Here is a 27,569-nt window from a genome sequence, read left to right as displayed (position 1 = left end):
GTGTATGGTGGCGCCGCCTAATTACTGTTTTTTGATGGACACTTTTCGTAGATAGAGAATTAATTGGCTCCTTTATATAGTCTCCATGGTGTATCTGTTCTCACAAGCGTTATAAAAGCGCTGGCGCTGCTGTCAGATGGCTGTCGATTGTCAATCTTTGGTGTCAATCGTCATGGCTCTGCCGAGACGCGTTTGAATACATAACTAATATCGTACCATTCGTAACAAATAACTATGTGGGAGCTCGATCCCGAATTATTAATTCAAGAAGTCGAGTCCCGACCATTACTTTATGTTAATTCTTTACCGGAATACGCAAATAAACTACTTAAAAAATGAAGCGTGTTTTTATTACTACACGTCCACAAGGCAGGGACTGCTTGCAGGGAGTACGACTCACAAGTGATTTTTAAACACAAATAATAGAAAAGGTAAAAAAGCTGCAACGTCGGGTTTTAACGCGACGCTTTTTAAGCTCTCGTGCGTATGGGGCCTAATCTAATATGTGTTCAAAACGCTAAAGTTTTAAATGTTATATATATATATATATATACCAACAAATAGTTATATTCGTTATAAGGCGGTTCCTAGGGTAGAGCGGAAAAGCAAGCCTGCGAGTGCAAGCGAATAGCTAAACATATCCTACGACTGATTTCTTTCGCGCGGAAGGGAAGTGGCGCCACGGCAAAAGTTTGCAACGCTCGCTGTCCGCGCGTTGTCGTTTGAATTACTAGGGGTTCATTTGGCGCGCGGTTTAGAAAACAATTATGTTGATCTTATCACTACGTAATGTCGGTGTAAGGCAACTAAGGTAAGCCTGGCTATTGGGCTTGTATGGAAGTACCGCCTAAATCATAGGTGCACTCCTCAGTTTGTCCCTAAAAAATTTGAAGTTGGCAAAGTGCCCTGGCAGACTGGCAGCAAAAGCCATTTTAACAAAAAAAAATACTTTCTATGCATCTCGCTCGTACTCACACATTAGTAACCCGACCAAGCCAAGCCTAACAGCAACACTTGGTAACAACAGCTTGGTATCATGGCGGCTAGGCATTATTTTGCTTGGGATATGCTTGCGACGGCCGAGCGTGAAGACGAAAGACGGAAACATAGCATATTCCAAGCAACCATGCGGGATATGCTTCATAATCCAATTGAAAATACAAGTGACTCGAACTTTGTTAAAGACTACCGAATAGACAAGGCGGCATTCGCTACCTTGTGCGACTTGTTGTCCAAAGAAACCGACTTGAAAGGGTCGCAAAGAGTGTCTCTACAAGCTAAGGTAAGCATGTTTCATAATACATTATATATATGTACTTGATTTGCATTCTACGATAGGTTAATTTTAGTCAACAATAAAACATCGTTTGCAGGTTTTATGTGCATTATTATTCTTTGGACACGGTAGCTACCAAAGGGTAACAGGAAAGGCGCACCATTTCTCCTAGGAGGCGGCCAGCGTGATCGAGGAGGTCACAAACGCGTTAAACCACCCCAACGTTTTAAATAAATTAATAAAATTCCCTTGTACACGAGAAGATCGGAATGCCGTCAAAGAAAGGTACATAATAAGATATACATAAAACTAAAGGTTAGTCAGGCAGGATGCGCCCACAGGAGCATCGCGAAAGCGACAGCGAGTCGGGTGTGTTGTGAACGCAAGATACCTAACACTCCTCCTCGCTTCGCTCGTCGTCGTACCTAATTTAACGCTGCCTCTGGCGCTGTATTTCCTTGTTGATAGCGAGTCGGTTGTGTTGTGAACGCCAGATACCTAACACTCCTCCTCGCTTCGCTCGTCGTCCTACCTAACGGTGACTGGCACTGTATTTACTTTTTGATGGCGAGTGGGGTGTGTTGTGATTGTGAATGCAAGATACCTAAAATTGTGTCACCTTTGAGGTCGAATATCTCGGCCATTTTTGATTTTAGAGAAAAGTTTTTCCTAAAAGACATGCTTATTTTAGCGTATTCTCTACGATTAAACAATAATAAATACCTGGTTACCCTTTCGTACACCCCAACCCCTTGTAGAAAAGCCCTTATAGTTATAGCCCTAAACATTTTTTTACAGTTTTTACAGTAAATATGGTATCCCGGGAGTAATTGGGTGCTTAGATTGCAGCCATTTTAAAATTTTCACCCCCGACAAGGGAGAAGAACATTTATACTTCTGCCGGAAACATTATCATTCGATTAATGTACAAATGGTATGTTTAATATGATAATAATTATGTAAGATTAACGTAGTAGGGTCTGTCATATTCCGTATTATATCCGTATTTTTTTGACATTTAGATTTTTATTCTAGAGTTTCTAAGACTAGTATTTTTTTATACAATTTTGGTGTTTGACGATCCTTTTGTGAAATTCTTATTATTAAGTTTGACATATCTATAATAATGCAATGTTTTTAAGAATAATAACTGCATCAATACATTGCTCTGATATTTAGATTAAGGTAATATTTGTAAAACTTGACAATTTAAAAGTGCTTGTTGCTAGGCCTATTTGAATAAAGTATCTTTTGCAATGCAATTCTTCAGTTCTTATTTTTCCTTGATGTAAGCAGCGGCTTGGCACTCGGCGAGTTCCTGCATGTCTGGTTGCACCTTAAGGGTAATACAAGATGAGACAGAATGTAGTAGTAGTAAAGAAAGTAAAAAAAGTGAAATATCTATCTCCTGGATGACATTAATTATATTTCTGAATACCTAACTCCTATTAGGTAAAAATACTCATACTAGATAAAAAATTTCAGATATGTGACCATGAATGCAGAATTTTAGCTGTGAATGCAAAGTATGGAGGTGCTGCCCACGATAGTTTCATTTGGGAAAACAGTAACATCAACGATCTCATGCAACTATTGCACAGGCGCAATGAAATTGTTTGGCTTCTGGGTAAGACGTTATTATTTACAACGTAATATTAAATATGTAACTATCGCTAACGATGTTGGTACAGCGATATTCTATGTTAACAGGTGATAAAGGGTATCCTCAACGGCCATGGCTAATGACACCGTATATAGACCCAAACCAGAACTCTGCAGAGGAAATTTACAACTTCGCACACAGTACTGCTAGAGTTCTGATAGAAAACACTTTTGGGCGATTGAAAAATCGTTGGCGTTGTTTACACCAGGAGAGGGCGTCGCACTACAGGCCAGAGAAATGTTCGCGGATCGTATTAGCATGTTGTGTATTGCACAACTTTGCTATAGATCATAACGTGCCGGTTCCCGAAGTGTCACCTGCAGCAGAATCTCAAGGTTGTTATAAAAAAAACATAATTATGATAGATCGAGTATAAGGTAAATGTACGGTTCACCGAACATTTAAGACCTGTATGTACGTTTCATTTTTTTATAAGGCCTTGTATGTTCATACGAGTATGATCAAGTACTTGAATAGAAACTTCGATAAATTTGACTTCGTGTAAATATACGTATAAATTACTAAAATGATTAGACATATACATATATAAAACATTTTTTTAATCTTTTCAACCGCTTTCCTTGATTAGTACCATTTACCGAACCAAGAAACGTGATTTGCACATAATACCGAATTGGGAGGCCGCATTACCGAACTAGAAAATAAATGTATGAAAAATATGGTAATGAGTGGTGCTCAAACTTTTTGTAGCTCACTGTTGATTACTACAAATTTCATCTGCTCTAGATTATGACAAGTTTCATTTCATTAAAAACACGAGTGATATTTATATTCTGTAAATAATTAATAAATATAATATTTAATTAATATACAGTGTGTATATCTAATACGGGCAATAAATTAAACCAGATATAGAATTTATCCGTCTAATCATTAATTAAGAAGTTTTTTTAAGTTACACTTAATTATGACCCCGTAATTATTATTTTTTTAATTTACCGAGCAGCAATGTACTTCTAACATTAAGAAACATAAGATGACATGACATTACGAGATACGAGCTTTTCATAGTAACTGCCAACAAGCGTTGACAGTTACTTTTAAAAGCTCGTATCCCGTTACTTGTGTGGTGTATTACATTTCGGGCCGAATTATTTTGTATGGTTAAAATATTCATTGTATTTCTAAGCAAAATCTATCTCAATATATTTGAATTTTAAGGACCGTTTTCGTCCGTTCGGTGAACCATACATTTACCTTAATAGTACTTATATGTGTCGTTCTCAAGCAAAAGGTACCACATTGTCACTTGCCATAAGGACGCTCTGACTCGATTTCATTGCACCTGTAACCAATCTTAAAGCCTTGGACTGAATAGAATCAATTTTTTTGATCGCTTGAACATTTCCAGGGTGTAGAAGGAAAGTGCCATAATCTAAAACACTTCTAATCAAAGCGTTGTATAGCAATCTCATAGTAAAAGGGTGAGCCCCCCACCAGACTCCTGTCAGACATCTTAAAATGTTCAGATTCCGTTCACATCTTAATGCAATATTTTCAAAATGAGGAAGTCCAGTAAGTTTACGGTCCAATATAACTCCCAAAAATTTTACTTTATCTTTAATTACTAATGGACTACCATTATAATTTATGTTAACAGGTGGAATATTCTGCTTGCGTAAAAAAACTACAACAGAACTTTTAGACGGCGAAAGATCTAATCCATTATTATTCAACCAATTATTTAAGGCACTCAAAGATGATGATAATACATTACTAATGTTTTCTAAAGATCGCCCAGAAACATATAAGAGCAAATCATCGGCATATTGAAGAACATTTACCTGCCCTTCAACAGAAAGTTCCAAATCATAAGTATAAATGTTGTATAGTAAAGGACTCAAGACAGATCCTTATGGCAGGCCCTTCCAAACTGTTCTTTGAATGACTTCATTTCCAGACTGGTCTAGTGGATACTTTATGTACCTTTCATGCAACATATTTATTATAAAATTAATTAAAAAGTTAGGAACATCTAGTTCAATTTTTTTTTAAGATTGAAATGTTGACGGTCGTATGCAGCATTTATATCTAGAAAGGCAGCAACTAAAAAGTCATTTCTAGAGAAACTTATTCTGATATCTGTGGTAAAAATGCTTAAACTGTCAAGAGTACATTTACCTTTCCTAAAACCAAATTGATTACAAGATAACAGTTCTATAAACCATTTTAATCGAATTTTTACTAAGTGTTCGGCAACTTTAGACAGTACAGTTGATAAAGCTATCGGTCTATACGGCTTCTGTATTAAAATTAATGTTTGAGTCCTCCATTCTTTAGGAACAAATCCTGTTATCATAACATTGTTAATCAAAGAAAGGAAATAACAAAGACTGTTATCGTCAAGTTTTGACAAGAAAGAGTACGGAATCACGTCTTCACCGGGTGCAGTCTTTAGTTGACGAAAGTACTCCTTTCAGTTCAAAAAGCGAAAAAGGGGAATTTAAAACATCTTCAGCATTATTATTAGATAACATGACTGGTCTGAGAATCATAGGATGCTCTGGGACGTAAGGTGGACCCAAACGATCCATGACTTGTTCTGCTAAAAGTGGAGATATTTTACTCTGTGTGTCTTTAAATGCCGACCTAAATCGTCTAATGTTTTGCCAGACTATAGATGGTGAAACGTTAGAACTTAATGATTTACAAAACCTATGCCACCCTTCAAAGTTTTTTTCTAAGTAATTCTTTAGTGGATTTAGCAACTTCTAAGTAGTTATCAAAGTTATTATTAGTCATTTTCTCTGCCTCCTTTCTTTGTTTAACTGCAAGAGTGCAATCTGAATCCCACCAAGGTGGAGATGGAATGAATTCTGGACCACTACTTTTCAAAGGAAAGGTTTCATTAGCAGCGTCAACCAAAGCTGTGGCAAATGCTTGTGAACTGTCTAATATATTCAAATGGCTTATTTCTGGCAAATTATTAATTTTTTGTTCTACAGCCTCTATACTGATGCCATCTATCATCAATCAGCTTGTGTTTTATACGGGGCTGTCTGACATGCCTTTGAGGTTTCTTAAACAAAGGAAAGGTAATGAGAATAGGAAAATGGTCGCTACCATAAGTGGAAACTGCAGTTGACCAAGATAGAGATGAAGCAAGATCTGGAGTACAAATGGACAGGTCTATTGCACTTGGATTTCGAGCAAGTCTAGTTGGAGATCCAGTGTTTAATATGCATAAATTACGTGAGCTAATTAGTTCCAACAACTTTTCTCCATTGTATAAAGTTTGAGCAGAGCCCCAGAACTCATGGTGAGCATTAAAATCCCCTAAGCATACAATGGTTTAGGCAGGACCTTAAAAAGTTGTTCAATTTCTTTAAAAATATTATTATTAGGTTTATTATAATATAATGATACAAAACAAATGCTATTTACAACCACTGCTATAACAGATAATTCATCACTATGTACAGTTAGAGTGATAAAATCATATGTTAATGAGTTTTTGACAAGTATGGCCACTCCACCATACCCATCAGGTCTGTCTTCTCTCAGACAGACATATCCTGGTATTTTAAACATTGAATCCTTTCTCAACCATGTCTCTTGAAGACAGATTAAAAAGGGATCATGTTTATTAATAACATGTATTAAATCTTGTTTTCTATTGATTAGACTGCGAACGTTCCACTGAACCACTAAGGCTCTCTGATCCATTATTGTTGTTATTTAGTTGGTATAAAGCATTAATAACTGCTGCAACGTTGGACGGTGATACTGTGTTAGATTGGGACATTAAATTCATAAGAGCTTTTACTATAGCATCAATACTAGGTGTTTCTTCTTGGTTACTATTAAAAACAGGTTTTTCCCAATGAATAACTGGTTGTCTTACTATTTCTGAATGAGCATTCCTATCATACCCTTTGCCTAACTTTACAGGAAAGGGTTTAAGAAAAACAGTTTTTTTATAAGATTGGTTGTTCAACACTGGTATTACTGCTGATTACTTTGTGAATCATGCTGTGTTTGTGAGGAAGATGACAATGGTGTTGCAAGCAAGGCCTCCGCATATGAGACCCTGGACACAGGCGGGTGAATTTTGGAAGCTTCCATGTAAGAGATGCAACTTTTGCTCATAGTTTCTTTAATAGCTCTTTGTCGGTTATTTTCTAAACATTTTTTGCTAGTGGCTTGACGTGAACCTTTACACAAGCAACACTGATAGTCATCCTCCTCTACATCACAAGATTCACCAGAGTGACCTTGTCCACACTTGAAACACCTTGGTGTTGAGCGGCACTGATTTTTAACATGTCCATAACGGCAACATAGGAAACACTGAACTGTTTGATATATATATAGTTCTACTGGCAAGGCCATGTAGCATATGTACACCCGGGTTGGTAATACTTGCCCATCAAAAGTAAGTATAACGGTACCAGTATTCACAAATTGAGTAGTGTTATTGACAACAATTTTCCTTTTAATTCTTCTTATTTTTATAATTAGCCCACAGCCAATTGGCAGGTTAATAGAAGTCTGTACTTCATCATCAGTTAAGTCAAGTGGTACACCTTTAATCACTCCCATGCGTGTGACATTGAATGTTGGAATGAAAGCATTGTATTTGTTTTTTCCTAAGCTGTCATTACTTAAAAAATTGTTAGCATCAGTGAATGAAGCAAATGCAATGCTGACTCTATTTCTGCCTATTCTCTTCAGACTGCCGTTCACAACACCTTGAATGTTATTTTGACGCATAAAACGACCAAAGTTATGGGATGGAGAGTTGTGCCGTCACTGCTGGCTTCTCTTTGAACATGTACAACAAAAGGTGCAATGTCAGACTGTTGGTAGCGGTCACGACCAACAGGCACCACTGCAGGCATGCTGTAGGTGGGGTCGAGATATTATGAGTAATTGTATTTTCAGAATTCAAGTTTACAATGGGATTTGGGTTTATTGCAGGCTGTGGAGTGGTAGCATTCTCTTTTAATTTTGCTTCAGCAATGCAAACGCAATCGGTATTTTTATTCTTGCTTGACGCAAATTTGCGTTTTCTTTTATTACAGGTGGTACACATTCGTGATAGAATTTTTCTCTTTAAAGTAACGTCTGTGGGATTTGATACTGACGCATCAGTATCCATCGATGACTCCATCGCAGAAATTAAAATATCTATTGGTGTTTTCGACCCTGAAGGAATTGTTCCCCCAGGGTCAGGGGGCTGACCATCCCCCATAAAACTACATATAACTAGCACTTACCGATCAATATGTACACCTAACTACTAAATAAAACTAAAAACTAAAACTAAATCTTCAAATATATACACTAAAAACAGACTCCAATCCTTTAAAAATACAATTTCAAAACTAGTTACGAGAACCGCGTCCGCCGCGCCCGAAGTTTCCCGCCCTTTTTTTTCTGTATAACATTTAAAACTCGCATTTTGAACACATAGTAGATTAGGCCCCATTCGCACGAGAGCTTAAAAAGCGTCGCGTTAAAACCCGACGTTGGAGCTTTTTTACCGTTTCTGATATTTGTGTTCATATGAACGCTTAAAAATCACTTGTGAGTCGTACTCCCTGCAGTCCCTGCCTTGTGGAAGTGTAGTAATAAAAACACGCTTCATTTTTTAAGTACTACGACTTCTTGAATTAATAATTCGGGATCGAGCTCCCACATAGTTATTTGTTACGAATGGTACGATATGCGTCATGTATTCAAACGCGTCTCAGCAGAGCCATGACGATTGACACCAAAGATTGACACTCGACAGCCATCTGACAGCAGCGCCGGCGCTTTTATAACGCTTGTGAGAACAGATACACGGAGTTCCGTATGCTCAATTCAATTTACGGCCAACGCTCAACGCCGAAAATCGAACAGTGCTCGATAAAAACCGGCCAAGTGCGAGTCGGACTCGCGCACCGAGGGTTCCGTACATTACACAATTTAAACAATGTAGTTTTTATGTGAAACGTGAGTGAAAGGTAAATTGCGGTTTACGATTTGTGACGTATTAAAAAAAACTACTTACTAGATCTCGTTTAAACCAATTTTTGGTCGAAGTTTGCATGGTAATGTACATCATATATTTTTTTTAGTTTTATCATTCTCTTATTTTAGAAGTTACAGGGGGGGGGACACATTTTACCACTTTGGAAATGTCTCTCGCGCAAACTATTCAGTTTAGAAAGATATGATATTAGAAACCTCAATATCATTTTTTAAAGACCTATCCATAGATACCCCACACGTATGGGTTTGATGAAAAAAAAAATTTGAGTTTCAGTTCTAAGTAACCTCTAAAAATTTTGGTTTTATTTTTGTGTGAAAATCTTAATGCAGTTACCCAACATACATCTACTTACCAAGTTTTAACATTATAGTTTTTATAGTTTCGGAAAAAAGTGGCTGTGACATACGGACGGACAGACAGACATGACGAATCCATAAGGGTTCCGTTTTTTGCCATTTGGCTACGGAACCCTAAAAAGCGCCGCGCTTAAAAACCGCCTTCGTGTGAATACATACATGGTTATCCATTTGTCATTTAAACGCTTTTTTAACGCGCGTTGAAAAAACTCGTGCGTATGGGGCCTTATTTACCGACTATAGTTGGTTAAACCAAATTGGCAGTAAATAAGAACAAAAAAACTATACTCATCCTTTTCTTTTGGGTGCTAGTACCAGTGAAAGACAAAGATAGTATGATTCTCTATGTCTATGTTTGAAATGAGCATGAATCTAGATTCATATGTTTGACAAACTATAGCAATTTTATTTGGTATGAAGTTAGCTGCATAGTTCGTACGAGCGCGTGTTTAATAATCAACATCAAGTATATTATTATTTAGTCGATGTGGCCTTGTTCAGTTACGCGTTTGTACTTACAATTTGTCCTCTAATTTTTTTGTAAAACTTATGAAAGTGGCTACATTAACTATAGATGAAGTCGTTTCTTGTGAAGGGAAGGGATGTGTCCACGTATTACTCAACGAAGGCAAGGTAAAATCGTTAAACTTTGTAGAAAAACGGGATATCATTTCCGCGCCAAAATCAACACACGACTTTTGTATTCTCAGATAAGTCAGTCGCATAAGAGAAAATTCTGTACGGCCGTTTACAAAACACAAGGGATTGTTGTTTTACTTCGATTAAGGCGTAAATAATTAGTGTGACAGAGAAAAATGCCTGCAACTTGCAAACTTCGGTGCATGGAGACTATATAAAGGAGCCAAATCTCTATGTATGAAAAGTGTCCATCAAAAAACAGTAATTAGGCGGCGCCACCATACGCCGAAATACTACCAAAAACAACCTACGTAATTTGGTCGGGTTATTTGTTGCCTTATATGGTTCATGTTATACTCGTGTCCCAGAGTCTAACTAGCGCCACCGGAGAGATTAAGAACTATTATTTAAAGCTGAAAGCGGTCACTTTTGTAACAATTCTGCCATAAGAGATTGGCATCCTTTCTATACCATCCATACTTCGGTGTTCGCGGATATATGTCAATGTCAAAACTGGTAGTTTGCTAAGGATTTCGATAGGTAATTTACCGTTTACTCATACGTTTGATATTCAGTTCTTTAGGTGACACCTAGAGGCGCTGTACAATACTCCGATATAATTCTTGCTCTGTTTTTTAGTATACTTAGAAAGGGACAGCATCGTTTGCAGTGGAGTGAAGTTGGGCACATGATACGTAAACCGACGTAAATATGTGACGTACGGCGCGTTTATTCACTTAAAGTAAGTAAAATTTACTCTGGCAACTGATGGTAGAGGTACAGTCCTACTGAATGGTATAGAAAATAAGTTTCTTTTATAGGCCAGAAAATAAATGCCCAAAAAAGGTGTAGAGGGAAATGCTTGGAACACAATTTTTGACTTCGTAGCTTTGTTTGGACTAGTTAGGAGGTGAACATATCAAAAGTCCCCGGCCATAACCCTGGTGCTGGGGGGAGAGTGGGGTTTGAAGGTTTCATTTTTAGGTTTTTCGATTATATCTCGGAAACTATGCGTCTGAGCGACTTGGCCACTTATACAAAATAAAAAGAGATTTAATTTGTTACAAGTTTTATTCCATGAAGTTTTTTGATATTTTGTATAGTTTTTGAGATATCCGCTCTTGAAGGTTTATTTAGGGCTCTCATTTTTATCTTGATTATCTACATCAGTGAAGCTGCTAGGCCGGGTTTGGGATCGTTTTCGTATAAATCGGGGGTGCTGAATTCATTTATGGTATCAACATTGACACCATTCCTAAGTAAAAACAAAATGTAAATTTTTTTTTTATAAAAACCGATTTCGTTGAAATTTTGTATACAGATGGTTTGAGCCCCGGGACAGTACATAGGACAGTTTTTATAACCAAAATCAACTTTTAAGGGTGTGAAAAGTGGGGTGGAAATTTGTATGGGGAATCAAAAACCGCTGAACCTATTTAAATAATATTTGGGATGGTCTACATGTTTGATTTAGTTGATAATGATACTGTTAGATGTTGAGGATATCTCAAACGGTCTTTTAGTTTTATTTTTAAATATCTGACAAGTGACAGATGGTTTGCCGCGGTTTTGGACAATAATGACATTGACAGGGGATTAAGTTAAGACAGAGAGAAAAAAGCAAGTTGTTGGATAAGAGATTTGTATTGCTTTAATTATAGAAAACTCAAAATAAATAATCTATTGTAAACTAATTTGGAGTTTTAGTGAGTGTCTTATATCAGAAGTGGCAAGAACGTTGAAGAATGGGCCTTAAATGTCAAAGAACAAATGATATAAAAGCGAAACCTACTGACTGAGCAAACTGAATGCTTTAGTGCAAAATCTTGAATATTGAGTATTGCACATATGCAAACATTTTAAAGCCTACATTCTTAGCTATGATGGCATATACGCATGTCAACAACTCAACAACAATGACAACCTTAGTGACAAGGTTATGCTAACCTTAAAACATGAAGAGAAATGTGTAAAATAAAAGTTGGGTTATTTATATAATGTTGAGTAATTGCTTCATGTTGATAAATATTTTAACTATTCTAAGATGAAAAGTAACGAGATTGAGAACTACATGCACAGATGATGATAGTTTGGGTGTTTGGATATCCACAAAGGCCTAATTGTTGAAGAATTATAATGAATTATTGCAATGTGCTATATCGCCATATATAAAAGCGAAAGCAAAGAGCATTGGCAAAAGAAAATCTGCGGTGAGAGATGACTGCAGCTAACTATTATGTCAAAAGTTACCAAGTGGATACTGCATTTGCTACTATGACAAAAGTTAAGTATTCTCTACACAAGTTCTTTGTTTGTTGGCTGTTGGCTTAAGGGTATACTTATCTAATCAGGTGAAGGATATTATTATTATTTTGTTTTAGACAGGCAGCTAATGCTGGTACGTCTAAATCATAGTTCACTTAGCATGATTTCACAGTTTTGATAGTTTGTCTAGTCTATTTTTAAATTGATTCACACTTGTAGAGTTCACAACTTCAGAGGGTAATTTGTTTCAAGCCTTTACTATTCGGTTTGCAATAAAGATGCAAGATAGTATGCTATTTGAAGTTCTCCAACAGTACTGCCATAAGTCAGTATTGGCTCACACTTCAGTGTCAGACACTTAAGGTTGAGACCAATTTGTGAGACTTCAGTGGAAATCGTGGATCGTGTAACTGTATGAGATATATGTGTGAGTTATCACTGGGTTAAGTGTTGTGTATAGAGGTGTTATGAAAAGTGTAGGATGCTGGCATACAAGAGAAATAAAATAAGACAGATTAGTATATGAGGATGGTAAATGGGCGATTTATAGTTATTTAAGAAGGGAGTAAATTTAGAGGTTGAGTTTTTGATCAAAAGTTGAGGGTTAGATAAAATAGTTGGTAAAAAGGTAAAAAATAATAATATGATATTAGACCGAGCAATTATTCCGTAATTTGGGTAAGGTCTACTACAATCCATTAGAATTAAAAAAAAAACTTGATTAAGAACAGGAACATTGGAGGAGGGGTTGGAGTAGTGGAGTGTTAGGTAGAGGAGCAGGTACTAGTTGTCAAGAACGGGCTGCGCAGTAGCATAGGGCTGGTCTCTGGTCTTGGTCCAGGTTTGAGCATGTTGGTGACAGTGTGAGGGGAGAGATAGATGGAGCCTCACTCAACAGGGTGTTGTTAAAGGCAGGAACCAGGAACAAGGATATTTAGAGGTGGACTGGTTACAAGAGGTCATGTATGTTCTTAATGGATTTACTATTTGGATCACATCACAATATAAAATATAGACTTAGAAAACTATGTAAGAAAATGTTGATATTTACTGATCAAAATTTTGTATTAAACTCAAAATTAATACTAAGAAAAGGGAATTTAGAATGTTATGTGCCAGAAATAGTATGAAGGTTGATAGTGTAACGCTTCGTAAAACCGTGGTACAAAAACTATAGCACAGGTTACAGTATTGGACCTACACCTTAGATCAATATTTTGATCACATGTTTTATTGATATTACTGAATGCTTATAAAACTTATTTTTACAAGTTTTTTATTTTTTTATTTACTTGCAATGTATCTATATAACTATGTATGTTTGCACGGGTCAAATCTTGCAAGCTAAATTTGACCCACTTTCTGGTTTCCGATGAAGCTAAAAATTGGCACACATAAGTGCCACAACAAGTTGGACAGCTTTGCAGCTATTTTGCGCAAAAGAGTGGCATCCTTAGTGAAGAGGTTGCGGGGCAGCCCAAACAGCATACTGAACACCATTGCAGAGCGATGTGAGGGGCGCTTCCAGAAGCACTGGAACCTTTTGCATTGCTCGCTAGGTTATGTATGATTGTTCTTGAGTGTGTTATTATGTATATATTAATTTAAGGTGCCTACTAATACTAGCTCTAAGTAAACTTTTTTTTTTACTAACAACTATGGACATTGTTTCCGAAATAATTTGAATTTGAATAAGTAAGTTGCGTGACAATGCAATATTATGGTACCATCCAGCTGATCTGATGATAGAGACAGGAGGTGTCCATAGGAACTCGGTGATAAAACAAGGCAACCTAATTTGCAAACCAAACCGTGTTTGGGATTATTGGAATTGTCTAAGTATTAGTTGTCTGTGAAAAGAAAAGTACAGTCAGCGATAAAAGCTTGAACCAAAAATGAAATATTTGCCAAAAATTTTTATAATATGAGGGATAGAGTTAAATCAAGAATCTCAATAGAGTATTTGACTTGTTTTGTAAGTGTACATCTTAGTGCATGTTGATATTGTTGATGTAATTGAAGCCTTCATCATTAATAACAGATGATGTCCCAGTGCTGGGCACAGGTCTTCTCCGCAAGGTCATATTTAATCCTTCTGATCACACATAAGTTTGATAAATTATTAGAAAAATGTTAGTGAGTCAAGAATAGTTGAACCGAAATTTGAAATGTTGAATCCAAACATGCTTTAACATGACGAATATAGTTATTGCCCTGAATTATGATTGCAGAATGTACTGGCAAGAGTCTGCGCACTTGAGCGGCGGTGCGAGTCTGCGCACTTAAGCGGAGGTGCGAGTCTGCATACTTGAGCGGAAGTGCTAGGCTATACGTCTAAGCGGCGGTGCGAGTGTGTGCGCCTGTGTGGCGGTGCGAGTCTGCAGGCCTAAGCAGTGCACAGTCATCGGGGTCAGTGGAGTCGCTGAGGACCAACTTAGCTACGTCGCAAATCTCCTGATGCGATTTAGAAGGCGCACGAGGTGTAGAAGATCTGAAGTGCTGCTTGCTGACCTTATTGGGCGAAGGCTTTTCATCATGAGGTCGAACTGATAACTGATTATGACGCTTGCTCGAGTGCAGTGCAGCCCTATGTTCAATGTTGCAGATGGTCTGATCACTATATACTGTTGTGGCCAGAGCATTGCCCATCATTGCTGGCGTCATTATGTGGTCTACCTAAACTAATGCTTATCCTAATATAATATAATATCTAATGGTTAATCCGTTATTTAATGATACATGTATGGTGTTTCTTCTTTAACACTACTAAACGCTTGTGACATCTCAGAAAAAATATGTCTAGGTTAATAATTGTATACAGTCATGCATGTCAATAGTACAAGATTGAGATGATTGATATGATATGTTGATGATTCAGGTTCGGTAGATTCATTAAAATATGATTGACTTTTACATGAAATATTATGAAATGTACGATATTATGGTATTAGGATATCTGAAACAAAGTAACAGATAGCGAAAAGAGAATAGTTAGTAAAATAGAATTATTTGGTTGAGAAAGAAGCTATTCCACCTAAGTAACGTGATGTAAATAGTAAGGAAAAATGAAAGTCAAAGAAAATGATTGTTGTTTATGAAAGTCATGTTTATATATGTGAACATATATTTAATTATGATAATACTTACTGCCTTTAGATGAATACTAAAGGTTATAATGTTGCCTTTTTGCCGCTGAGATTGTTATTTGTTGCAAATATGGATAAGTATACTAAACAAATGAGCAGGTTCACCCAGCCACACTGGTGACTGGTGTGGTGCAGAGCAAAATGCCTTCTTAGGTGAATACTGTTAATGTTTTAGACTGAGTGACCAGGTTCATCCGGCCCTAGTGTGGTGCGGAGTGAAATGTCACCTCAGGTGAATATTGTTAATCAGTTAATGTTTAGACTGAGTGACCAGGTTCATCCGGCCCTGGTGTGGTGCGGAGTGAAATGTCACCTCAGGTGAATATTGTTAATCAGTTAATGTTTAGACTGAGTGACCAGGTTCACCCGGCCCTAGTGTGGTGCGGAGTGAAATGTCACCTCAGGTGAATATTGTTAATGTTTAGACTGAGTGACCAGGTTCACCCGGCCCTAGTGTGGTGCGGAGTGAAATGTCACTTCAGGTGCATATTTTTAATGTTATAGACTGAGTGGCTAGGTTCGCACTGCCGCAAGTAGAGACTAATATGGTACGGAGTGGAATGTCACATCAGGTGAATGTTAATAATGTTTTAGACCGAGTGGGTAGGTTCACACGGCCGCATTGGAGGCTAATGTGGTACGGAGTGGAATGTCACATCGGGTGAATATTCTTAATATTCAAGACTGAGTGGGTAGGTTCACACGGCCGCAAGTAGAGACTAATGTGGTACGGAGTGAAATGTCACATCAGGCTATAATTTTTAATGTTAGGTATAGACTGAGTGGGTAGGTTCACACGGCCGCAAGTAGAGACTAATATGGTACGGAGTGGAATGCCACATCAGGTGGATGTTAATAATGTTCTAGACCGAGTGGGTAGGTTCACACGGCCGCATTGGAGGCTAATGTGGTACGGAGTGGAATGTCACATCGGGTGAATATTTTGAATATTCAAGACTGAGTGGGTAGGTTCACACGGCCGCAAGTAGAGACTAATGTGGTACGGAGTGAAATGTCACATCAGGCTATAATTTTTGATGTTAGGTATAGACTGAGTGGGTAGGTTCACACGGCCACAAGTAGAGACTAATATGGTACGGAGTGGAATGTCACATCAGGTGAATGTTAATAATGTTCTAGACCGAGTGGGTAGGTTCACACGGCCGCATTGGAGGCTAATGTGGTACGGAGTGGAATGTCACATCGGGTGAATATTCTGAATATTCAAGACTGAGTGGGTAGGTTCACACGGCCGCAAGTAGAGACTAATGTGGTACGGAGTGAAATGTCACATCAGGCTATAATTTTTGATGTTAGGTATAGACTGAGTGGGTAGGTTCACACGGCCACAAGTAGAGACTAATATGGTACGGAGTGGAATGTCACATCAGAGGAATGTTGATAATGTTCTAGACCGAGTGTGTAGGTTCACACGGCCGCATTGGAGGCTAATGTGGTACGGAGTGGAATGTCACATCGGGTGAATATTCTTAATATTCAAGACTGAGTGGGTAGGTTCACACGGCCGCAAGTAGAGACTAATGTGGTACGGAGTGAAATGTCACATCAGGCTATAATTGTTGATGTTAGGTATAGACTGAGTGGGTAGGTTCACACGGCCGCAAGTAGAGACTAATATGGTACGGAGTGGAATGTCACATCAGGTGAATGTTAATAATGTTCTAGACCGAGTGGGTAGGTTCGCACGGCCGCATTGGAGGCTAATGTGGTACGGAGTGGAATGTCACATCGGGTGAATATTCTTAATGTTTAAGACTGAGTGGGTAGGTTCACACGGCCGCAAGTAGAGACTAATGTGGTACGGAGTGAAATGTCACATCAGGCTATTATTTTGAATGTTATGGACTGAGTGGGTAGGTTCCCACGGCCGCAAGTAGAGACTAATGTGGTGCGTAGTGGAATGTCACATCAGGTGAATGTTAATAATGTTCTAGACCGAGTGGGTAGGTTCACACGGCCGCATTAGAGACTGATGTGGTACGGAGTGGAATGTCACATCGGGTGAATATTCTTAATGTTTAAGACTGAGTGGGTAGGTTCACACGGCCGCAAGTAGAGACTAATGTGGTACGGAGTGAAATGTCACTTCAGGCTATTATTTTGAATGTTATGGACTGAGTGGGTAGGTTCCCACGGCCGCAAATAGAGCCTAATGTGGTGCGGAGTGAAATGTCACATCAGGTGAATATTTGTCGCATTAGAGACTAGTGTGGTAAAGGTTGCATGAAGGCATGTCACGTAATGTAAATAAGGCTAATGAAACAAATTCTTTACGAGACTTTAGACTAATCTGTGATAAGTAAAAATGTTAAAATAAGTTAATATTGAAATGTAATAAGAGTCGTGTGGTACATTGGACAAGAAGGTTGTGAAAAGTTAAATCCTAGAGTGAGTTTGAGGACAAACTCCTAGATTGTCAGGATGGCCGAATGTTAGATGTTGAGGATATCTCAAACGGTCTTTTAGTTTTATTTTTAAATATCTGACAAGTGACAGATGGTTTGCCGCGGTTTTGGACAATAATGACATTGACAGGGGATTAAGTTAAGACAGAGAGAAAAAAGCAAGTTGTTGGATAAGAGATTTGTATTGCTTTAATTATAGAAAACTCAAAATAAATAATCTATTGTAAACTAATTTGGAGTTTTAGTGAGTGTCTTATAATACCAAACATGACTTCAAACCTAAATTTAAACAGTATTAACCTCAGGAATTCAACTTCGGCGAAGAAGCTGAATTCCCCTCACACCAAATTTCACACTTTCAAAGTATGATTTTTGAGATAAAACTATATTATATCCTGTCTCGGGACTTAAAACACCTATTTACCAAATTTCAACTAAATCGGTTCAGCGGTTTAAGCGTGAAGAGGAGTTAAAAAAAAGTTATTTGTTTAAAGTTTATATGTTTTTACTTCGGAAAGGTGTCAATGTTGATACCATAAATGAATTCAGCACCCCCGATTTATACGAAAACGTTACCAAACCCGGCCTAGCAGCTGTACTAATGTAGATAATCAAGATAAAAATGAGAGCCCTAAATAAACCTTCAAGAGCGGATATCTCAAAAACTATACAAGATATCGAAAAACTTGACTGATTAAACTTTGTAACAAATTAAATCTCTTTTCATTTTGTATAAGTGGCCAAGTCGCTCAGACGCATAGTTTCCGAGATATAATCGAAAAGCCGAAAAATGGAACCTTCAATCCCCCCCAGCACCAGGGTTACGGCTGGGGACTTTGGATGTGTTCATCTCCTAACTAGTCTAAACAAAGCTACGAAGTAAAAAATTGTGTTCCTAGCATTTCCCTCTATACGTTCTTATTGCTTGGCCTATTACGACAACGGCGCTTTCGTCTTCGCGGAACTCTAAAACAGATTTTATGTAAAAGAATAGGGGCTTCTAATTGAGAATGGAAAATTTTAAAGAGCAAAACGGAATCAGTGGAATCACGACGGTCACTAAGAGTTTGAATATTATAACGTTTACAAGTGTCGGTATAGGTATAGGCTAGTCCACTCCTGAAGGCCAGTGATTTAATAAATCTTTTTTGAAGACGCTCAATTCTGTTAATGTGTACTTTGTAGAAAGGTTTCCATACTGAGCTACAAAATTCAAGGTGGCTTCGAACATAACTGTTGTAGAGAATTTTGTATGTTAGGCGGCTTTTAAATGGTTTGCCAACGCGCATAATGAAACCTAGTGTACTAAAAGTCTGATAGTGTAAGGGGTTGCCATATAATTTCCAACGTTTATGATATTTTCGTTTTTCTCTTAATATCTTACGTAGGGGTAAGCTATGCCAGACAGGGGCGGAAAGAGTAGGCTGACGAACAATTCGTTGTGGAATATACTTGGAAATTAAAGTTTTAATCAAGTCATTAAATTTTGTCAGACAATCATCTATGTTCAAGTTTTTAAAGAAATTAATCCAATTAATAACCGAAAGTACAGCATTAATTCTTTCAAAATTACCAGCATAAAAGTTATAAACGAAGTGCGGCGCCGGCTTTAAGTGAGATAAAGTATTCAATTTTAAGTCTAAACAAATAGCCCCGTGGTGTGCATCCTCCGGCGTGAGTGGTGAATCGCAAGCTGATAAGCGGCAGTCATTGTTGGAAAAAATTAAATCTAATATTCGGTCATTGATATTAATTACTGAATTATACTGTTTAGTTCCCGTGTATGATAAGAATTCATATATTAATTGTGTACCAAAACTACAACACGCCGTCAGATCCATCCCAGATGCTGAATTCATAGCCCAGTTCGCCTCAGGTATCACCAGAAATTAAAAAGAGGTCATCCGGCCGGTCGACAATTATTTGACTAGCAAGGTCAACGAATGTGGTTAGTGCATCTCGGTAATTGGGTCCGTTATGAATATAAATACAGGCTATGTTAAGAAACGTTGTTTTTCATTATGACAAGGGAACGATGATGTCATGTTGTGTATATTACGTACAATGGTAAGTAAAACCCATAAACATTCACAATGGGCGAGCGATGGGACAGGCCAGTCACGGCGCAGCGGCTGGTACTCTGAGCGCACAGCAACCGCGACCCCTCCGCCCCGCGATGCACCACTCGCCTCTGCTGACCGATCACAACGTATAACGCTATAGGTACCTATTATCAAAGTACTCAGTCGTAAAAGTCAGCAGTCAGCCACGTCTCCGTTAAGCAAATAAAGTCATAGTCAGATTTGGTTACTTGTGAGAAAAAATCATGTGACTTTGTTCTTAAGCCCCTAACATTTTGATAATAACCTGAAAATAATATTCTATATATAGCAATAAAAATAGGCCACCCTGTATTAGTATTTCTATACAGAGGGACCCACCGACACTGTCCCTAAATTTTTATCGTCGTAACATTTTTTTGCAAAGACGGGAGCAAACGAGCGTTTGTAATATACAACAATAAGTGTAAACGGTAGGTACTGAAAGCCAAACCATTACAATTAAAACCAAACTGTTGAGCTTATAACGCTCGGCGGAACAAAGTACCGTCCACTGCTCTTGTTGTGAAGACTAGGGGCCCGTTTATCAAAAGCTTGTAGCTTGTAATACAAGTGGAAGTCCCTGTCAAAAAGCCCTTACCCTTTACCCTTATCCCACGTTATGTGGGGTCGGCACAACATGTTTTTCTCTTCCATTCTCCTCTATCTTTCGTCACCTCAGCACTCACTCCTTTCTTTCTCATATCCTCTTTCACACAATCCATCCATCGCTTTTTGGGTCTACCATACGCTCTCCGTCCATCAACATTCATCCCTAACATTCTTTTGCCTATATGGCATTCATCCCTCCTCATCACATGCCCATACCACGCTAACCTACTACTTCTTATCTTTTCCGTTACTGGTGCTACTTTCAAACTTCCCCTAATATACTCATTCTTAATCCGATCCTTCCTCGTCACTCCACACATCCATCTCAACATTCTCATTTCCGCTGCGTGCACTCTTCTTTCATCCGTCACTTTCGACGCCCAGCATTCTGATCCATACATTACAACAGGTCTCACGATCGTCCTGTAAATTTTCCCCTTAAGTTTAAGAGGCATTCGTGGATCGCAAGTTGTTCCAGAGACCTGTCGCCATTTCATCCATCCCGCATTTATTCTATTTTTCACGTCACTGTCGATGCGTCCGTCGCTCTGGATCAATGACTCAAGGTACCGGAAGTCGGAGCAGACTGGTAGGGATACACCATCTAAGGCAATATGGGAAAAACTGGTTAGACCACCGAAATCGCAGAACATGTGCTCCGTTTTGGTTCTGCTTATTTTCAGTCCCACACTTTCCAGCTTTTCTTGCGATTTTACCAGCCTGCTCTGGACCTGAAGTGCATTATCTCCGACAAGAACAATGTCATCGGCAAACAGCATACACCAGGGTGCCTCCTCCTGTATGTTCGATGTCAGAGGTCAAAAAGTCAAAAAGGGACTTCCACTTGTATACTGTATATGTACAAGCTACAAGCTTTTCATAAACGGGCCCTAGGTCTGGGTAGTAGTCAGTGGTCAAGTCTCCATCGAGCTGATTTGATATATACATACATACTAACTAAATAATCGATGGTATTTTCTTTATCGGAAGTCCTCTGTTCTAACTGGCCCTCTTCGGGACATTTTTCTTTTGCAAGTTTTACCTAAAAATGGTATGGTAACTATGTGATGAAATAGATAAGTATTAAAATTTACCAGTTATTCTATTTTTGTAGTAAAAATTATCCTTACGATATCATCCGATGTTGTTGCCTTCCTTTTTTCTTTTTTTGACAGTGGCACCTGCAAGCCGCTTCATTATTAATATTTTTTTGTTCACACTAAAATGCGAATTTGTATGTAAGTTTACCAATACCGACGCATATTAAAAAACATAAAAAGAAATAAACACATTTAAATCGCCAATAGCATGTTTTATTTTATGATAAAACTAACTGATATCCTAATGTTATAGTTATTTGTTATACAAGGGTGCAAAGTTGCAAGCAAGCGAAAGGATTCTATAGTTGAACCACGAGCGAAGCGAGTGGTTCTAAAATAGAATCCTGAGCGTAGCGAGTGTTTCAACACACGAGAAGTAAAATACATTTGCACCCGTGTGTAACACAAAACTTTTCCCCTCACTATAGCGAGGAAAGTGCAACATCCACAGGCGTTAGATCATCTTCATCACTGGAATCACTAATTTTTTTACGATATTATAACAGAAAACACTAGAAATTCTGATTTTTACGTGAGTCGGTGAGAAGAACAGTAAAAATTTTGTTGACAATGTTGACATTTCTGTTCTGACGTATGAAATGTCAACGATGCGTTTTGAAATTGCATCGACTCAACTTGTGCGTTCAGAATTATATTTAACATCATTATAAAAAATCTAACGTTTCTTATGGAATTTTAAGGTTTATGACTTAAAATTATTGAATAAAGCTAAATTTGGTATTTTTTATTACATTCTCAAACCATTTATTTAATGATAATTAATATCGAACGAACCATTATTATGAGCGTTTTACGTTTTGTTATCTGTCAAGCTACTTAAACACGCTCCATCCAAGGTCAAATTACTTTCCCCACTAGTGGATAAAATGCGTTTTTCCCCGCTTGTTTTAAAGGATAATAGACGGCTTTCCGAGCTAGTGAGGGGAAAAAATTATTTTAAAACACTATATAAGATAAAGCATCATCTCAAATAGTTTTCTTGAACTACCTTCGTTTAAAATTGTGAAAGGATGCATAGCTCAATAGTACATTTAGTATTCAATAATTATTTGTAGTAAAGTGATGCATTCTTAATTAAGCCAGTTTATCATGTACTTATTTTTTTAGTAAAACGCGCTAACTTGTAATGTTCCAATGTTTTACAAAAGATAGTTTAATTACTAACGTGACTTTTAATACAACAACGATTTATCTCCAAATGAAACACGAAAGTGACGTCTTCCTCGCAAACAAGTCGCAACAAAACTGAAGTCGGCTGCTTTAGCATGAAACGAAATATACCTTGTCTATGAAAGTAAACCGTAGCATAGTGTGCTATCTCTTTTTAACTCACGTTTTAGGCCGGTTTAAGAGAGAAATCTGGTAGTGCTATTGGTAATAGGCTGTTTTAATACAAAAACAAACTTTACACGAATTTTGAGTTAACTCCGTTTATCACTAAGCGAGCGAATTATGTAGGTCCGAGTATTAATCCGTAATTCCAGCGTAGTCAAATATAGTGATTTTCTGAAAAATGGTACAAAAAAAAAAAATCGGGGGTTAAAGGAGTATATAAAAAAAAACGGTGACGCCATGACCCCGGTTGACCTTAATTAGAATACCGGTGTGTTTGAAGAAGTAACTTAATTTAAGCTCAGGAATGCTGCTTCTTTGAAATTAACGTAGTTTATTGTAATAAAATAGTCAGATGAAAAATAGATATATATGGATATATATCCAAGGACTTACATAACTATAAAACGTGACTAGCGAATTGTGTTACATAAAAGTATCTTCAGTTATATTTTTGGCCCATTCCCGTATCTAGTCAAGTATAACACAAACCATTGTCGTCTTCCTTTCTTTTCGGGGACATAAATAAGAATTTTAGCGTGCTTGTAATGCGAGGGATACGTTACACTATCACACAAGGCGGGATTTATCGCGCCCGCTTGATTATGGCTTAGGGTGGTACGAGTCTAACGCAATTTATCTAAAAGTACCTATTTAACATGAAATTATAACTAGTTTTTCAAATGATCACAGGATATTAATTAGAAAACTGTAATGAAACTTAAATATCTCAAAATATTTATAAATCGAATCAGTGACATAATTTAGGTTGAATTTATTTAATTTATGTGACTGCTACATAATGATAGGCACTAAAATACGAGTGTGGGTTTAAGAAACGAACGAAATGAGTTTCTTAAAAGGATCACACGGGTGTTTTCATGCTTAAATAGTCTTTAACAATATACATCAACAGTTTTCATCTATAAAACCCACGGAGTAGGATGGAGATGGCAAGTGGGCGTTCCCGCCTATCCGACAGTTAGTAGCGACCGACTCACTTTATGCACAGACTATGCTCAGTTGTTGTGTAAACTTCATGCTCGAATGACATTCACGTAGTACGTACGCTCGTCTAACAAAAATTGATAATTAAATTTAAAATGCCGTATTGTGCAGTATTAAGCTGCAGAAATCACAGCGGTTTAAAAAATCTTTCACGTGGAGGTATTTCCTATCACCGGTGGTTATTTATTTAAATATAATCCAATAAATACGAAAAATCTGTTTATTTTGCATTATTTAGGAATGTTCGTCTTTGTCACTATTCTTTACGTTTATCTGGAATATTCGCTATCCTAAATGTCAAATAACTTCGCTACTCAGATGCTGCGCAATGTCGATATTTATATCGATAAAGTTAAAGTTACGATATTTCAAGTTTGATGTTTGGTTCTGTGATAAATTATTATTTTAGACACGTTTCTAATTATTATTTGGGATAATCAATGTCTTAGTAAATATGGCAGCTCTGGTCATCAAGCACTAAGTTAAGTCGGGGTCATTTCATGGTAACCTTTCAAACCTTCGTATTCCTTTACATACGTTTTTGTTTTTTACACCCATCATATTTTCATCGTTAATATAATTAGACTAGGTACTTAATGCACTTATGCGTAAAATGCATGCAATGTGCCATGAATAAACGTTTTATATTTTCTATTTCTTTATTATTAATTATTGTAGGTTACCACAAGTTGCCGATATTAAAAATAAATGGATCAATGCTACTGGGCAAGAAAATTAGTTTTCGCAAAAATATAGCACCATTTGCTAGGAGCATTTCTTAGAGAAAGATTTCTGGGGATAAAATTGCCATACATCTCATCTAGCGTCCACACGCAACTTAGTTACTAATTTAGTAATTATTAGTGACATTCGGGCTCACTAAATTAATAAAAAGTGTTCCGTACCACGCAAACTAGCGTCAAATATTGGAATTTTGCCGCCCCCCTTCCTGATTTGATAGGTCACAATCTTACAATCAAATCAAGTGGGATCGATGAGCCAGTTTCATGTATGCTTTCACACCATACAATTAATTTGACAATTTAATCAGGTTGTCCCGTCTAGATTGGCCTTAAGTGCTGCTACAACTAAATATATTGTTAAAGACGAATACTTACCTATGTAAGTAATTGCAGATTTGTGATTACAAAATAACAGCAATACCGAGTTAATAGACCTTTAAAGAACTATGATTTTATCTGTTTGACTTTAAGATATATTTAATGTTCACATTAACAACCTAGTTGGTCAATTAATAAGAAACAAATTTCTAGTTAGATATTTGTTGTACTGTACTACATATTATTTTTCATACAATCACGATTATCACTACCTATATTATAATCATAAATAAAGTATCATCTAAATGTGTTAAAACATACGGTAATGAAATATCAATACCTAACTGAACACACAAATATCGATAAAACACTCCGATTACACTGTCCCCTCCCTATATCGTCGAATGGAAAGAAGTTCCAACGGTTAGCTACTCGCAGGCGTGTAGAGATCTCGAAAGCACCAGTGTAACGTGACCGTGAGATCCGTAACAAACCATGCGTAATTAGACCTTACTTATACTGGTTTTTTAGCCCTTTTCTCGCCTGTAATAAGTAAGTGATTTTAAAATTATATAAAATAACGCCATCTGGTGTTGAGTAGTTGTATTAGGTGAACGTTGAGCGAGCTTTTGTGAGATGAATGAGATAATGAAAGAGTCGTATGTCATATAGCTTAGACATTATATTTTAAACCGTCACTCATGTAGCCTACAGTTGATATTCGTTCGAGAAATGTCCACCGGTAATAACCTTTTGGTATGGATAGTTGCTACGAATCAGAGCAATTTTGTAAGTGTGTGACATATTTTAACGTGGCTATGAATGTGTGAGTTTAGCGACACTGGTTTTCATACTAAAAAGGAGTCATTTCACATCCACTAGTTTATTAATTCGTGATAAAACCTAAAGTTGCCCGGGGCATCGTCCCCAGCACGCTTGCTGCGTTTCCGCGTTGGATTGCCAGACAGCCGCTGAGCGAAATATTCACCTGCTCGAAGGTCACTAGACACCCAGAGTCCAGGCAAGTTTATGAGAAATTTCTTTCACAATTTGTCGGGTGTCTGATGACCATGACCCAAAGGTTTTTGACTGGAAGCGCCACAAATATGTAATTGTCTTAAAAAAAAGCATATTTGCGGTGCTTATTAAGTTGGGCGTCTTCTGCAGCCGTCCCCGGTTACCGGGCCGAGCGCTGGACGTGGGACGAAGCCAAAGTACTCACGCAGGTCACATCCCACGCCAAGGATCGCCCCAAAAAACAAGGCACAAGCGAGCATCCATCGGGTCTTTTCCCATCCGCCGCTGACAAACCAACTGGTTCGAGGGTTGCTGGTATATGTTAACAGTGCCGAGGGCTCTGCGGATCAGATCATTGAGCGCCGCGTGCCTGAAATTTCAGCTCGCACTCGACTGGCAGTATAGTCCATGGCGTCCGAGGGCGTCGACTGCCTCCGCAGCGGTAGCAGGGGTGCGGTACACAGGTCTTAAGGCCCCGTCTGAGGCATACAGCTACACGCAGTGCGGCCGGGTCCAAAAACGATCCTAAGTTCCGCGACGGCAAAGCGTTGTTTAACCAATGCCCCGGCTCTGACTAAGATACTGCCAGTAATCGAGCACGCTCACTGGAGTTACAACTGTCGTTCAAAAGTGTTGTGTGGGCTGATTTTATATTTACCGCGTCCCAGGCAGCTTGGCTAGATTTTTCTGTAGGTGGGCTCTCGCCGGGAAATCTGGCTCCCCATGTACACTACCGCTCAAAACTCTTTAGGCACTGTTAAAATTTAGTTAATTATTATTTTAACAACTAACAACGTATTTGTTTTTTTATAGTGTAACGTATAAACAACGTAATAATTTAACTTTAAACAAATCACAACAATAATATTATATTTTCGCCTCATCATTATGCCCCTCCTTGTTTTTGATAACCGCGTCACATAGTCTAGGCGTCCTATCTACAAGTTTTTCTGAAGTTTCTGCTGGAATTTTCGAATGTGAAATACCCACTTTGCACAGCTTTGAAGAATGCTTGGGGTCATTGTCGTGTTGGAAGATTAACCAAAATTGTAGACTTCGAAGAACGCTGCACTTACTTGCTTAAGAAAGATTATTAGATGGCATCGCCTTCAAAAACTAAGTAATTACCCGGATGGTTATTAATTTGCTTATTATTAGGTATTAATTACTTTTTTTAGAAATTTGCTTTACGACGAGATAGGGACTGGACAAGAATAGGGGTGGGGTATATAACAATTATTTTGTGCTTTTCAGTGGGTTGGTTTTTTGAAGGCGGTTCCCTTTTTTTTAAAGTAACATAATTATTTTGGTTCCTTTTTTTTTAAGTTTTTTGTTTCAGTCTATTATTAGTTTTTTACGTTTAAGTGATAGTTATTTTTTTTTTATTTTTTTTTTTTTTTTTTTTATGCATATATACTTTCCATCCTCAGCTACAGCTAAACCCGCCTCATTATACCGCACCATCGAGACCAAAGTACATGACGGTGATCTGAGAGGAGCTGTCCGATTGCTTCTGTCAGACTCCGTACTTGCTCCCTCTAATGAGA

General features: G+C 37.7%; 1 long non-coding RNA gene and 1 pseudogene across 1 annotated transcript in view; both read left to right on the top strand.

Moving 5' to 3' along the window:
• Window positions 1-27,569, top strand: part of LOC134754506 (uncharacterized) — a 157,206-nt gene that overhangs the window by 62,038 nt on the left and 67,599 nt on the right. The window lies entirely within an intron of this gene.
• Window positions 1,037-14,309, top strand: LOC134754784 (putative nuclease HARBI1; annotated as a pseudogene).

The sequence above is a fragment of the Cydia strobilella genome, chromosome Z (assembly GCF_947568885.1).
Source record: "Cydia strobilella chromosome Z, ilCydStro3.1, whole genome shotgun sequence".
In the NCBI taxonomy this organism is placed as follows: Eukaryota; Metazoa; Arthropoda; class Insecta; order Lepidoptera; family Tortricidae; genus Cydia; species Cydia strobilella.
The sequence above is the reverse complement of the archived record's forward strand: the minus strand, read 5'-3'. Positions and strand labels throughout refer to the sequence as shown.